The sequence below is a fragment of the Mesocricetus auratus genome, unplaced genomic scaffold (genome assembly GCF_017639785.1).
Source record: "Mesocricetus auratus isolate SY011 unplaced genomic scaffold, BCM_Maur_2.0 Super-Scaffold_100172, whole genome shotgun sequence".
NCBI lineage: Eukaryota > Metazoa > Chordata > Mammalia > Rodentia > Cricetidae > Mesocricetus > Mesocricetus auratus.
Window position 1 is genome coordinate 214,578 of NW_024429253.1, and position 14,839 is coordinate 229,416.

Sequence of the window (14,839 nt, forward strand, 5' to 3'; positions counted from 1 at the left end):
AAAAGCAAAAAAAAAAAAACAAAAAACCTACAGATGTGCCTACAGGCCAATCCTATGGAGACACTTCTCAATTAGAATTCCTCCTTTCCAGATCCTACCTTATGTCAAATTGACAGAAAACTAGTGAGCACATCCAGGCTGTCCTCAAACTTGCTATGTAGCCAAGGATGGCCTTGATCTAGTTTCTCTGCCTTCATCTCTTGAGTGCTTGTATGACAGGTCAGTACCTTCCTATCTGGTTTATGCACAACAAGGATAGGGCCCGGGGCTCAGTGCATGCACTGAAGGAGGCGAGCCACACCCCCAGCCCCTCCATTTAGTATTTTCAGAGGTGTTTGTTGAGTACATTGATCTAAGACAAGGCCGTGGTGGCTGAGGGTCTCAGACACCGTTCTGTTGCTCTGAAGAGACACCATGACCGCACAGCTCTCATAAGAGAGAGCACTTAATTGGAGCTTGCTTAGAGTTTCAGAGCTGTAGTCCATTATTATCATGTCAGGGAGCATGACAGCACACAGCCACACATGGTGCTGGAGCAGTTGCTAAGAGCTCTACATCTGGATCCTCAGTCAACAGGAAGAGAGAGCCCGGTTTGGACTCTTGAAAACCTCAAAGCCCACCCCAAGTGACACCTCCCCCCCCACAACAAGGCATGGTTGTGCACACCTGTAACACCAGCACTCAGGAAACTTAATGTCTTCCTTAATTTCACACTGACTTTGAGGCCAGCCTGAGCTACATGAGGCTGGGATGGCTCCCATGTGCAGTCCCAGCACTCTCAAGGCTGAGGCAAGCCAGCCTGGGCTACATAGTAAAGACTCAGTTTCAAAATCAAAACGAAAAAGATAAAAGTAAAAAAAGCTGACAAAAGCAGTCCATGCCAGTGCCATCTGTAACACCGGTGTGGTGCCCTGTCTGCTGACGGAGGACATGTGGCTGTCTGGCTCTGCCAACCTTCAGCATTTGCTGATGAAGAAGGGAGTTTCAGGTCCTCATCAGACTGCTGTTGCTTTTTTATGTTACTGTTTTGTTGTTGTTTTCGGTTCTTTGTTTTGTTTTACTACAAGTATGTTTTTATCACAAAGGAAAACAAATCATTCCCGTGGGTGCATCAGTTTTTGCTTTTCTATTAAGAATATCAAGATCAGCGAAAGGCAGTGGTGGCAAACACCTCCGATCCCAGAACTCTGCTCAGGAGGCAGAGGCAGGCGAATCTCTGTGAGTTCGAGGCCAGTCTGGTCTGCAGAGCACTCAGAAGGCAGAAGCAGCCGGATCCCTGTGAGTTGGAGACCAGCTTGGTCTACAGAGTGAGTTCCAGGATAGCCAAGGCTACACAGAGAAACCCTATCTCAAAAAACCAAAAATAAATAGTAATAATAATATCAAGCCTAGCAAAATGTCCCATCAGGGAAAGCCACTTCTTGCTAAGACATGTGGCCTGAGTTCTATCCCTGGGATCTACAGAGACTAATACTCCCCCAAGAAGCCATAGGTTGCCAAATAGAAAGCCCAGTGCCCAGTGTGAGATGCTTCCCCTCAAGTAGATGGTTGGGGCAATCTTGGAGACTCCCCAAACAATACAGGACATTGCCACTGATCTTGTTTGTCACCATGACTTGATGATGTTGAAAACATCACACACCTTGGTCACAGGAAAGCTTCTCCCATGCTTGCTAGACGTCACAGCACCAGACGCTGCTGTGTTGGCCCTGTTAGCTACAACAATGATCAGCATGGCAAGAAAAGCTCAGAGGTGTGTTGTGCCCAAATTCTGAACCCCAAAATCACCAAGAGGCCCATTTTCATGCAAAAGCAAAGAGTCTTTTATTAAAGTTACTTAACGAGCTAAACCCATTAGCTCAGGTCCTTCCCCGCCACCTTGGCGGATGGCTGGAGAAAGACCCCAGCAACCTCGAGGCAGGGATATATATATACATACATATATATATATATAATATTTTTTGTTTGTTTTGTTTTGTTTTTTGAGACATCGTTTCTCTGTGGCTTTGGAGGCTGTCCTGGAACTAACTCTTGTAGGCCAGGCTGGTCTGGAACTCACAGAGATCCGCCTGCCTCTGCCTCCTGAGTGCTGGGACCAAAGGCATGTGCCACCATCGCCCGGCTGAGGCAGGGATCTTAAAGGGCAGCGTAAGGGGAATGTCTAGGGGTATGCAACAGTCTCAGAATTGGTGTGCTTCCAAGTTTGGGTGACCCATCCTGTGTTGATTGGTCAACTGGTTGTTATGACCCATAGTCGCTCCCAGGGCGGTTGCTATGTTCTGCACTTCACTGTTGTGCACTGTCCCTAAAGCACACCCAGAGCCATAAAGCTCAGCCCTGCCAGCTAACTTCTGATTAGCTCCTAGCTGTATCTGATCTCCTAGTGACCAGGACAGGAGCTGCAAAGTCATGCAAGCACATGGAAACCTGTCATGGCTGCTAAATCAGGGAGGCTGGTCACTACAGGTGCAATAGTGGTATGAGTGTTTTTTTTTTAAGATTTTATTCTGATGTACGTTTGCACATCAGAAGAGGGCACCAGATATCTTTACGGATGGTTGTGAGCCACCATGTGGTTGCTGGGAATTGAACTCAGGACCTCTGGAAAGAGCAAGCAGTCAGTGCTCTTAACCTCTGAGCCATCTCTCCAGCCCGGTATGAGTGTTATAGGAATAACCAACCACTTTCTGGGGAGCTTTCAGGCCTGATCCACAGGGGAAAACACATGCCTGGTGCTGAAAATCTGACTAAAAACGTATGGTTGGGAAGCTCATAGGACCCAGGGGTGAACATACTACCATTATTTTGCTGAATAAATATAATATCAAACTGCTTTCTTAATTCCTAGCTCTAAAAAAAAACTCATGTTATGGTGCATTCCTTTAATCCTCGCACTGGAGAGGCAAAGCCAGGAGAATCCCATGAGTTCAAGGCCAGCCTGCTCTACATAGTAAGTACCAAGGCTACATAGTGAAACCATGTCTCAAAAGAAAACAAAGAACAAAACAACCCAATAATAAATTGCTATCTTTACAGTCATAGGCTAGTGCAGCTGACCTCAACAGAGATAGATTTTTTTGTTTCTTTGTCTGTTTTTGTTTTGGTTGGTTGGTGGTTTTTTTTTGTTGTTTTGTTTTGGTTTTTGGTTTTTGAAGACAGGATTTCTCTGTATTGCTTTGGAGCCTGTCCTGGAGCTCACTCTGTAGACCAGGCTGGCTTGGAACTCACAGAGATCAGCCTGACTCTGCCTCCTAAATCCTGGGATTAAAGGCATGCATTACCAATGCTCGGTCAGAGATGTTTCTTTGTGCAAAGGATGGTGGTTAACATCACAACTGGCCCAAGTGCAGAGATTGTCTGTGGAGTGCTCAACTACAAATGGGACACCTGCATTATGCCCACTCCTCCACATGGCTCAGGGGCCACTGACAGAGGGGGAGAAAATATAATAAGATCCAGAGGCTGGAAAATACCAGGATGAAGCAGTGTCTTCTAGACACAATAGAACTACTATACAAAACTTTCAGCAAACGTGGCTTTCTGCAGAAGATCAAGCTAGTCAGTATTCCATGGAGCGTGGAGAGACCGACAATTCCCGGGGAGCCTTTGACAGCCATGCTCCAGTGGGTAGCACCACACCCAGGAGTACATGGGTGACCCAAATTAGAGTCTGTGGGTTACTAAACCCACAAGTTGGGAGGGGTAGGGAAAGAGGACCTGGGAGGAGTCAGGGGGAAGAACATGACATAGATATGATTAAAATATACTGTTTCAACCCCCACAGCAATGCTGTTACAGGCACAGAGTGTCATATCCCACTTTTTACGTGGTTACTGAGGATTTTAACTCAAGACTTCACAATTGCTCAGCAAGGATTCTTATACCCATTATCTCCTTAGCTCCAGGATAAGAATATTACCACTCTCTGTTCTGGCTAGTTTTATGTTAACTTGACACATGCTAAAGTCATCTGAGAAGAGGAAACCTCAATAGAGGAAAATGCATTGCTGGTTGGTGGTGGCGCACGCCTTCAATCCCAGCACTTGGGAGGCAGAGGCAGGCAGATCTCTGTGAGTTCAGGAACAGCCTGGTCTACATAGCTAGTTCCAGGTCAGCCAGAGCGGTTACACAGAGAAACCCTGTTGTGTGTGTGTGTGTGTGGGATGCCTCTGTAAGATCAGACTGTAGGCAAACCTGAGGGGCATTTTCTTATTTAGTGACCAATGGGGAGGGGGGCCAGTCCATTGTGGAGGTGCCATCCCTGGACTGGAGGTCCTGGGTTCTATAAGAAAGCAGGCTGAACAAGCCATGGGAAGCAATCCACTAAGCATCTCCCCTCTATGGTCTCTGCATCAGCTCCTGCCTCCAGAGTTCCTGTCCTGACTCCTTCAGTGATGAGCAGTGATAGAGAAGTGTGAGTCAAACAAACGCTTTTCTCCCCACGTTGCTTTGGTCACGGTGTTTCATCACAGCAACAGTAACTCTAAGACGCCTTTGCATGCTTTCTTTTTGTTTTGTTTTTTTTTTTTTTTATGTATCATGTACAGTGTTCTGCCTGCATGTATCCCTGCAGGCCAGAAGAGGGCATCAGATCTCATTATAGATGGTTGTGAGCCACTATTTTGTTGCTGAGATTTGAACTCAGGATCTCTGGAAGAGCAGTCAATGCTCTTAACCCATGAGCCATCTCTCCAGCCCCTTGTGTTTTTTTTCCCTCAGACCATTTGTGGCCCCCTCCTCCATCCCTCCTCCCACCCCTAACTGCCAAAAACCAGGCTTCTTGTACTCAGCCTACTTCTTTTTTTTTTTTTTTTTTTTGGTTTTTCGAGACAGGGTTTCTCTGTGGCTTTGGAGGCTGTCCTGGAACTAGCTCTTGTAGACCAAGCTGGCCTCAAACTCATAGAGATCCTCCTGCCTCTGCCTCCCGAGTGCTGGGATTAAAGGTGTGCGCCACCAACGCCCGGCTTCAGCCTACTTCTTTAGAGATTCAAAGTGCTGTGAGTTTATCACTAGTCCGTTGGCTCATGGTCCCTTCCCCATCTTCAAAGAGCTTAACCATCACCTCTGCAACTACTGTCACATCTGAGGATTCCACTGCGTTTGCTGGGATCTTTCAAGATCGCCCCCTACCTCAAGACCCTCAGTTATACCCACCCAATTCTTACTAAGGTTCAGTAACAACACACACGTGCTGGGGGTCAATGGGGATATGCACACCTTTTTTTAGAGGGGTGTTCTTTCTGTTTACAGCTGTTATAAGCATTTGTGTACAACTCTTCTCATTTCTCTGGGGACATCTGGTCCACTTTCATAAAATGTGTATATATAAGATTTCTACATGTACTTGTGGAGGCCACAGGTGCCTTAGATGCCTTCCTTAATAGCTCTCTATCTTTTTATTTTTTAGACTTATTTATGTGCATGAGTATTTTGCCTGCCTGTATGTGTGTGTGTCATGATCATGCCTGTTGCCTGGACCTGGAGTTATGGGTGGTTGTGAACCACCATGTGTGTACTAGGAAAAGAACCCAGGTCCCCTGTTGTTGTGAAAAAAATCTTTTTGTACACGGTGAAGATGCATCTCTGCCTAAGGCACTTTCTGATTGGTTTGACAAAGAGTTGAATGGCCAGTTGCTAGGCAGGAGAGAGTAGGTGGGACTTCTGGGGAGAGAGAGGAACTCTGGGAAGAATCTGAGGCATGTGCAGGATTAAGCTAGCCAGACTCAGAGGGAGTCAGGTGTACAGGATGGAGGAGAGGTAACAAGCCATGTGGTAGAATGCAGAATAATGTACATGTGTTAATTTAATTATAATAGCTAGTTGTTAACAACTCTAAGCTAAGGCCAAGCTTTCATAATTGATAAGAAGTCTTGTGTCATTATTTGGGAACTGGTGGTCCAAAGAAAGACGGACTACACCCCACAAAGGCAACAAGTGCTGTAAACCACTTAGCCACCTGGCCAGCCCTTCCACCTGGGGCTCACCAATTGGCTAAAGTGGCTTGCCAGCAAGCTCCGGGGAACCCTTCTGTCTCTGTACCCCGCCCCCAGATCCAGGGTTACTTAGGGGCACGGGGTTCCTTTCATGTGTGCCGGGAAACCTATTGGGTTCCTCACACTTGTATAACAAGCACTTTCCCCTTGAGGTTGCCTCCAGCCCTGGATTGTGTCATTTTCCACTGTCACCAGAGGGGCTCAGGGCCAGCAAGATAGTCCAGGGCATAAGGCACCTGCTGCCAAACCTGAGGACCCGAGTTTGATCACTCGTGGTGGAAGGAGAGAACCAACTCCTAAGTTATCCTCTATGGCGCACATGCCCACACACATACACAAAATAAAATACAAAAGTGGCTTTGGTTTTCATTTCCCCGTTGACTCCTGCTAACCAGCATTCTTGTGTGTGTCCATTTGACATCTAGGAACCTTCTGTGTACTGTCTATTCAAATTCATTGCCCATTCTTGGCTCTGAGTTCGAGGCCAGCCTGGTCAACCCACGTGTTCCAGGACAGCCAGGGTTACACAGAGAAACCCTGTCTTGCAAAGTAAAAAATTGTGTTTGCGGCAGGATTTGCTTTCTACAGGTCCCAGAACTTCAGATCAACTTCGCAGATATTTCTCCTGATCACTTTTCCTGGATCTTCCCTGAAGCCCCTCTCTTGCCACCAGAGATGGGCTAACAGACCAGGAAGGCGGTCATCAACTGGCCTTTGATGAGTGGGACTAGGGACAAGGGTTCAGTGGGAAAACGGCTTGCCATGAGAGCTCGACCTGCGTCCAACCCCCAGCTCCAACGCACGGTGGCAAACCCCTGGGCTGGGAAGGCGGGGGCAGGAGGATGACTCGGGCTCGCTGCCAAGCCGATTTAGCCCAGGAAGAGCGCGGCTTGAGTGAAGGGCTCTGTCTCAAAAACACAGACTGCCCCGAGTCTTTTATCTGCAGGAGACTGGCTGCTCCCGTTCGCTTACTGAGTCACCAAACCTGATCTCCAAACTCAAGAGACCGGGGACCACCCGCAGAGCAGTCAGTAAACACCTGGCGCCGCTGTCCCCCCCCACTCTGTCGCAGTACGGATGACCTCACAGCGCATCAGAGCATCTCAGCCAATCGGAGCCGGCTTCTGGGCGAGAGACCGGATCTACACCCAGTGGCTCACCTCCGACCATAGCTCGCCCAATCACAACGTGAGGCAGCCAAACTCGGGTGGGGGTGGGGAAAGGAAAGGGATGCGCCTCCAATGCCTCACCCTCCGCGCGGGGACCCTGCGAACCTGAGCATGCGCGAGGAGGCTGGGTTGTCGCTAGTATGTCTGTACCTGGTTTTTGTGACCCATGTTTAGTGCACTGCGTGAATCTTTTTTGTTTGCTTGATTTTTCTGAGACACGGTCTCATGAAACCTAGATTGGCCTCGAACTCACTGTGTGTCCGAGGATGATCTTGAACTGATCTTTCTACCTTCACCGCCTTACTTCAAGGATCATAGGCGAGCATCACCACACCCTTCTGGGTGTGAATTTTTAAAATTTCGTCCACTCTGTGAGCATTAGTTTGAATAGAACAAGAACGTCTAGGGCACTGATCCACTTAGCGAACACTGCAACAGATGCCTGCCTGCTTGGTTCTCTGAGGAAGTCAGAGCAATATTAAATGGCACTAACATGGATTTACACAGATTGATCCTCAGCTGAGGGAGGGCTCCCCGGTCAGGCTGTAGGCTGCATGTTAGTGAAGTGTAACCTCGCTCTGATTTTTTTTTTAGACTAGATAATCAGAAATAGAAAGATCATGTTTCCTCCTTTTATCCCAGAGGATCTGTTTGCACCCTCCCCAGGGTAGCAGCGCCTCACTTTGGAGACTTTGTTTTATTGTCTGTAGAGAGGCAGGCGCCTGGCAAATGTGCCTGTGAGCCCTGGAGACAGATTGCCTGGCCCAGGCTATTTCAAGCAAGGCATGTAACCCTTTCGTACAGTTTCTTCTCTAGAACGAAGGTGTTAACGGCAGCTACCTCCAGGTTTTTGTGAGGATCAGATGAGTTTGTATGAACATGTTCAGCCCAATGCCTACACAATACACAGAGGATGATGATACCACAGCCCTCATCTCCTTCTCCAGTGCACACCCCAGACTGCAATCTGCAGTCTCCTAAGCAGTTAAGGGAAGGGCCAGTCCAGTTGTTGAACAAGGGAGGGAGGTCAGAAAACCTTACAATGGTAATTGGAGATGGGTGCCCACAGGGAACTTCTAAAACGGACCCATGCAAGCTGAGTCCTGAGCATTGAGCTGAGTAGGATACACCCATGCGAAGCAAGTTACTGTGAATGGGAAGAATTTAGACCAGGCAGAGGTCCAGAGGGGAGGGGAAGCCTTGTGGGTAAAAAGGGAACAGGTAAGAGCTAAGGTTAAAACTGTCAACAAGGGTCAGACGCATTCCAGAAGCTTGGCCTGAGACTTAGCCAAGCTCTCTGGTATTTCACTGGTTAATTCTCCTCTGAAAACACTAGGACCTGCAACATTCTCTGAGGGCTAAGTCCAGAGCCACCAGGCATCTGGGGAACACCATTGCTCACAGGGCTGGCTGGGACTCTGCCGGTCCCTGACCTGCGGGGACGTGGCCTAGGGAACCCTATCATCTCATTATTCCTGATGCACACCTGGGTCTCCCTGGTTTGTCGTCCCCCCCACCGTGGTGACTGTTTGTGCTTGGGTTGTGGAAGACCTGTATTATAGCAGCAACGGTCCTTTGTGATCCCTCAGTGACTTAAAAGTACATACACCTGTCCTGCCCTTAGCTGCTGTACCCAGGTAGGCCTGAGACCGTCCCAGCTCCCGTCACTCCTAGGAAGTTACGATGGAGTCATAGGGTCAGCTGAGTGACTGGAACTTCTTCACAGACTTTTCTTAAATCTTCTTTTAAGGGCTGGAGAGATGGCTCAGAGATTAAGAGCACTGACTGCTTTTCTAGGGGTCCTGAGTTCAATTCCCAGCAACCACATGGTGGCTCACAACCATCTACAATTCAATCTGGTGCCCTCTTCTGGCATGTAGGCAGAACACTATATATGTAATAAATAAATGAATCTTTAAAAAATCTTTTAATTATTATCTGGGTATGGGAAGTCGTAACTGTGCGGGAAGGAACAAAGATACTCTGAAGGGGCCTTTACCCTTCCTTTTGGATGTCGGACTACTGACACAATCGTCCCCACTAGAAGGGTAGCTTGTCTCCCAGGAAGAGGTTTCATACAGTTCTTACGACTTGTCAAGCAACCTTGCAGGAGGGACTGGAGCAACAGAGGGTCAGTGATGGGCAGGGCTGCACTTTGACCTAGATTGTTTAGTTATTCATAACTCTGGCCCTGTGTTTAAACCTGAAGCTCCTCTCTAGACCCTGAGCTGGAGAGAGCGAGTCACCGAACCTATCTATCCACTTCCCAACATGACCACATTGAACAATTCTTCCTCTCTCTCCACTTCTGCGTGTGTGTTTAACTGACCAGTTGGTGACAGAGGCTCAGCCTACCTTGCTGGTGTTCCCAGGGCCCTGTCCTGAGAACGCTGGTAATAGGTGTGCTGTAGATTAAGCCCCCGGCCTCACATGTGCTAAACAAGCACGCTATCACCGATCCGTACCTCCAGCCCTTATTTAATCATTTTCCACACGTTGCCTCAATCCGTGCCAGTAAATACATTCAGTCTGGCCCAGTGATTAAGAGCACAGGTTTTGAAATCACACAATACAGGGCAGACTCTCGGATCTGATTGTGTCATTGACCCAGGCCTGCTGGGCAGGACGCCAATCATCGAAAAGACTGGGTTTGCAAAAGCCGGTGAGGATTTATTCGGGAGTTGGCCAGGCGTGGAGGGGAAAGAACACTACTCAAATATGCCTCCCTGAGGACAGGATGCAGGGTATTTACAGGATAAAGAGGCACAGCGGTTTGAGGTGTCTGTCAGTTAGAGGTGAGGCGCTGCAGTGGGCTTTGCATCACTAAGTAGTCTGCAGGGCTCCTCAGGGCACATCTGCAGAAAATGGAGGTCTAAGCACAATCAGAGGGCAGAGTTTTCAGCTCCCTGAATCAAAGAAATCACCAAGGGACACCTGCTCCCGGCCCAAAAAAGAACCTGTGGTTTCCACAAAAATAGCCTTCAAGTCCTTGAGGAGTAACCCAGACAACCATTGTAACCCCGACCCACACAACAGAGGCACCAGCCACAGCAAGGCTCCTAGGTTAGCCATGATGAGCGGCTCAGCCCTGGGACCTCTACAAACAGGGTTTCTGGAGACAGGGTCTTGCTATGTTGTCCAGGCTTCGGCCAGGATTACAGGTACATGCCACTTTGCTGGACTCTAAGGAGTGACATTAAAACTCCGCTAAACTGGGCATTGTGGCATAGACCTATAATCCCAGCACCGAGGACATGGAAGGAGGATCAGAAGTTTGTCATAGCTCACTGCACAGTAAGTTTAAGGCCAGCTTGGGCTACACAAGACTTGGTCATAAAATAAAATAAAACAAAATAAAAACAAGTGCGGTCTCAAGCGCATATTCAGGTTTGGCGTCCATTTAAGAGATGACTGAGTTACTCGAGCAAGAGCTGGAGAGATGGCTCAGAGGTTAAGAGCACTGACTGCTCTTCGAGAGGTCCTGAGTTCAATTCCCAGCAACCACATGGTGGCTCACAACCATCTGTAATGAGATCGGGTGCCTCTTCTTGCTTTCAGGGATACATACAGACACAATACTGTGTACATAATAAATAAATAAATAAAGAGTTATGCAGCTCAGATGTAAAGCACTTGCCCAGCATATGAGAAGCTCTGAGTTCCATTCATTGTCCATTGTCCAGTACTGGGCACAGAAAAAAAGTAGTCTTGAAACATTTATGTGTGCACGAACCTGTGTGTACATGCCAGGGAAGCCAGAGATTGACATCAGATGTCTTCCCCCATTAGTCTGTTTCTTTTTTTTGTTCTTCGAGACAGGGCTTCTCTGTATTGTTTTGGAGGCTCTCCTGGAACTAGCTCTGTAGACCAGGCTGGCCTCACAGAGATCCTCCTGCCTCTGCCTCCCAAGTGCTGGGATTAAAGGCGTGTGCCACCAACACCTAGCATTCTGTTTCATTTTTAAGCAGGGTTTATTAGGTAGCCCTAATTGGCCTGGAACTCACTATGGAGACCAGTCTGGCCTCAGACTCACAAAGGCTTGCCTTCCTGTGCATCCTAAGTGCTGGGATGAAAGTACTCCCTACTCCACCTTACATTTTGAGGGAGGCTATCTCACCACTGAGCTTGCGAGATCAGCGAGTCTGGCCAGCTAGCTTGCTCTGGCAACCGTCTGTCTTCACCCTTATATGCTGGGATTTCAGGTGGGCCACATGCCCACTCAGCACGTCAGTGGGTGCTGGGGATTCAAGCTCAGTCCTCGTGCTCCTGTGGTCACTTTATCCACTGAGCCGGCCCTGCAGCCCTCCATTCCATTTTAAAACAATTGATCTGCCTCTGTGTTGCAAAAGCAATCATGGGAAAAGCAGCTGGTGCCTTTCCACGAGTCAAAGCAGTGATGGGGAACCATGCAAGTCTCCATGGTGTTCTTTATCACTAGGTTTCTACAGGCAGCAGAGAAGCCAGGTTTTCTTAGGAGTGTGCTGGATGAAATGGTACAAACACTTTCATGAAGTCTCAGCCGGGGACGCGCGCACGCGCGCACACACACACACACACACACACACACACTCCTTAAGTACTCTGTGAGACACAGAGTCCATATAGGAAAGGCACTTCTTGGCACAAAGGAGTGCTGTGACCATGCCTGCAGGTCCCTCTCCAGCAGTCAATTAGCCAGGACTAGAAAAATATAGGGACAAAGCTTATGTCTGCCAGGAACACATGCTGTCTTCTCTTCCCTAAGCAATATGGATGACAACTATTGACATAGCATTGATCTTTTACCAAGCCTCACAGTTATTACAAAACTCAGCGTCTTTTATATCTATCCATCCAATATCTATCTATTTATCTATCTTTTTTTTTGGTTTGTTTTTTGAGACAGAGTTTCTCTGAATTGTTTTGGAGGCTGGCCTGGAACTCACTCTGTAGACCAGGCTGGCCTCAAACTCACAAATATTGGCCTGCCTGTGCCTCCCGAGTGCTGGGATTAAAGGTCTACAGAGCGAGTTCCAGGACAGCCTCCAAAACAATACAGAGAAACCCTGTCTCGAAAAACCAAAAAAAAAAAAAAAAAAAAAAAAAAAAGAGTGATCTGAAAATAATGAAAGGATACAGGGGTATATGTGTAAGTCATAGGTAAATATCTTGACATCTTATATAGGAGACTGAAGTGTCTTTGGATTTTGGTGTTCTCAGGGAGTCCTAGAACCATTACTACCCCACTGTGGAACAACTGTGTATCTTATTTAACACACTAAATAAAAAATACCATTCTCCGGCACTGGGAAGAAAGAAGCAGGCCATTCTCTATGAGTTCAAAGCCAGCCAGCCTGGTCTACACAGAAAAATGTTAGGACAGTCAGGGCTCTATAGAGAGACCCTGTCTCAAATAACCAAAAGTGAAAAAATTGAAAAATCACCATCCTGGCCACCTATCAAGTGCTCAGTGACCACGAGTGGCCAGTGTGTGTGTGTCCAAGTGTTTCTCTGTGAATGCATGTGAGCGGTACACGTGTCCAAGTCGAAGGGTAGGAGTAACGTTAGGTGTGTGTCCTTGCCTGGTACCTTGCTGTGCTCTGTTGTGTATCCCAGGTTTCTGTTCCCTAAGTTTCTGTCTCTGTCTCCCATCTCACCGTAGGATGGCTCTGAACGTCCGCTCCCATTGGTCCCCTCTCCTCAGTGCTGGCATCCCACACATGTCTGCAGCACCGCACCCAGCACCGCTTACTTCTTTTTGAAACAGTGTCTGGCTACGTAGCCTGAGCTGTCCTGAGGCTCACCATGGAACCTAGTCTGGGCTCAAGTGGACAGAAGTCCCCCTGTTTCAGCTTCTCCGGAGCTGGGATTACAGACATGTTTATTTTAAGGAGGAGATAACATAAAAGTGGTCATGACACAAAGCAGTAAAACCGGGAAGGCATGAGAAAGGCTGTAAAACTCCCCCAGAATCTCACTCCCCAGGCACTGGGCCTGGCACTCCAAGTTCCACTGAAATGGGCTAATCTTTCTGGGGCCCAGTTGAGCAGCCTTGGGGGAGCTGTGTACCCTCTTGGTCTCTCTTTTTTCTTATCTGTTAATCGGAGCAATAATAAGTGCTCTGGAGTTAGCAAACCCGGTCCACTAACATAGGGCATGGTAGCAGAGTGGGATTTAGCCTGTTCAGAAAAATGCCAAGATGCTGTCTGTGGTCCTACCTTTTTTTCTTTTCTTTTCTTTTTTTTTTTTAGTAACCAAATCCAGGGCCTCCTGCATAATAACCAAGAATTCTACAACTGAGCTATACCCCCAAGTATTCTTTTTCATTATTGTTTTTGTGTCTGGATTTTATTTTTAATTGCCAGGGCATCTCCCACCTCGCACCACACTAATAACCACTAGGGGAGCCATTCTCTCCCTCCTCTCTCGCGGACCTTTTGTTTTGCATTCACACAAATGCTCGGTAACACCCAAGAGGGGTGGTTTACGGCATCTTAAACAAAAGGGCGAATTGTCTATACTGTGTGTGTTATGGGGTGGGATCGACAATGCGCTACTTCTGCCTTCCCCGTGGATCCGTCAGACACCTAAGGCTGTCGGGCCGCAGGCGGTTCTGTCGCCCTGGGGTGCAGGACCCCGGCCGGATCCCTTTTCCGAGCCCTCCCTCCTGCTTGCCTTCCAGGCCTCAGGTCTGCGTCCCCGGCCTTCTAGAGCGCTGTGCCCTCCCCACCCCCCTCCCATGCTCACCCCAGAGCTCTCCCTGGGGTCTCCTCCCAGTTTGTCCCCAGTCCTCTCTCTCAGGAGCCCCTTCCCCACTCCATCGAGGTCCTCTCCACCTTGGGGGTGGTATCTCCCCAAACCCACTCTCCATTGAGGTTTCTCTCCAGCAGGATCCCCTCTCCATGAAGATCCCTCTCTGCTGGGACCCCGTCTCCATCCAGTTCCTTCTCCACTTGTCCTCCATTTGAGCCATCCTCTTCACTGCAGCCCTTTCCACCTAGGTCCCTTCTCCATTAAGGTGTCTCTCCACCTAGGTCCCTTTCCCTCAAGATCCTTCAGCTAGGCCTCTTCTCCACCTCGGCCCGCTCTCCTCCAAGGTCTCTCTCACTTAGGCACCTTCTCCACCTAAGCCCCTTCTCCATCAAGGTCCCTCTCCAGCCGAGCTTCCTCTCCATTGAGGTCCTCTCTTCCGCAGCAGCCGCTCTCTGCACCGCGCGGCCCAGCCTGCTCCCCGCACCCACCCTCCCTCCCGGGACAGGGGCGGCGCAGCAGGGGGGCGCTGCGCGGGCCACCGTGCGGGCGGCGGGCGAGCGGGCGGGCGGGCGGGGGCGGCGTGGAGGCGGGGGCGGCGGCGGCGGGGGGCGGGGAGCCGAGCGCGGGCGGGAGGCGGCGGCGAGCCACAGCGCCGAGGCTCCAGCGAGCGCCGAGGAGCGGGAGGAGGAGGCAGGAGCGCAGAGCGCCGAGCCCCGCGCCGCCGCCGCCGCCGCCGCCGCGCAATCCGCCGCCATCCGCCGCCCCCCGCGCCCGGCCGCCGCCCGACCGCCATCGCCCGGGCCCGTCGCTCGCGGACGCAGACCAGGTGGGCCGGGGCCGGGGCCGGGGCCGGGGCCGGGGCCGGGGCGGGGGCGGGGGCCGGGGCCGGGGCGGGGGCGGGGGCCGGGGCCGGGGCTGGGGCTGCGCTTTGTCTCCACTGCCGTG

At 49.7% G+C, this 14,839-nt stretch overlaps 1 protein-coding gene across 9 annotated transcripts in view; it reads left to right on the forward strand.

The window, feature by feature from the left end:
* The first annotated feature begins 14,620 nt into the window (after positions 1-14,620).
* Positions 14,621-14,839, forward strand: part of Prrc2b (proline rich coiled-coil 2B) — a 79,657-nt gene continuing 79,438 nt past the window's right edge. For all 9 annotated transcript variants that reach the window (XM_040736903.1, XM_040736909.1, XM_040736904.1 and 6 more), the window contains exon 1: positions 14,621-14,720. The gene's annotated coding sequence lies outside the window, so the exon portion shown is untranslated. The remainder of the gene's footprint in view (positions 14,721-14,839) is intronic.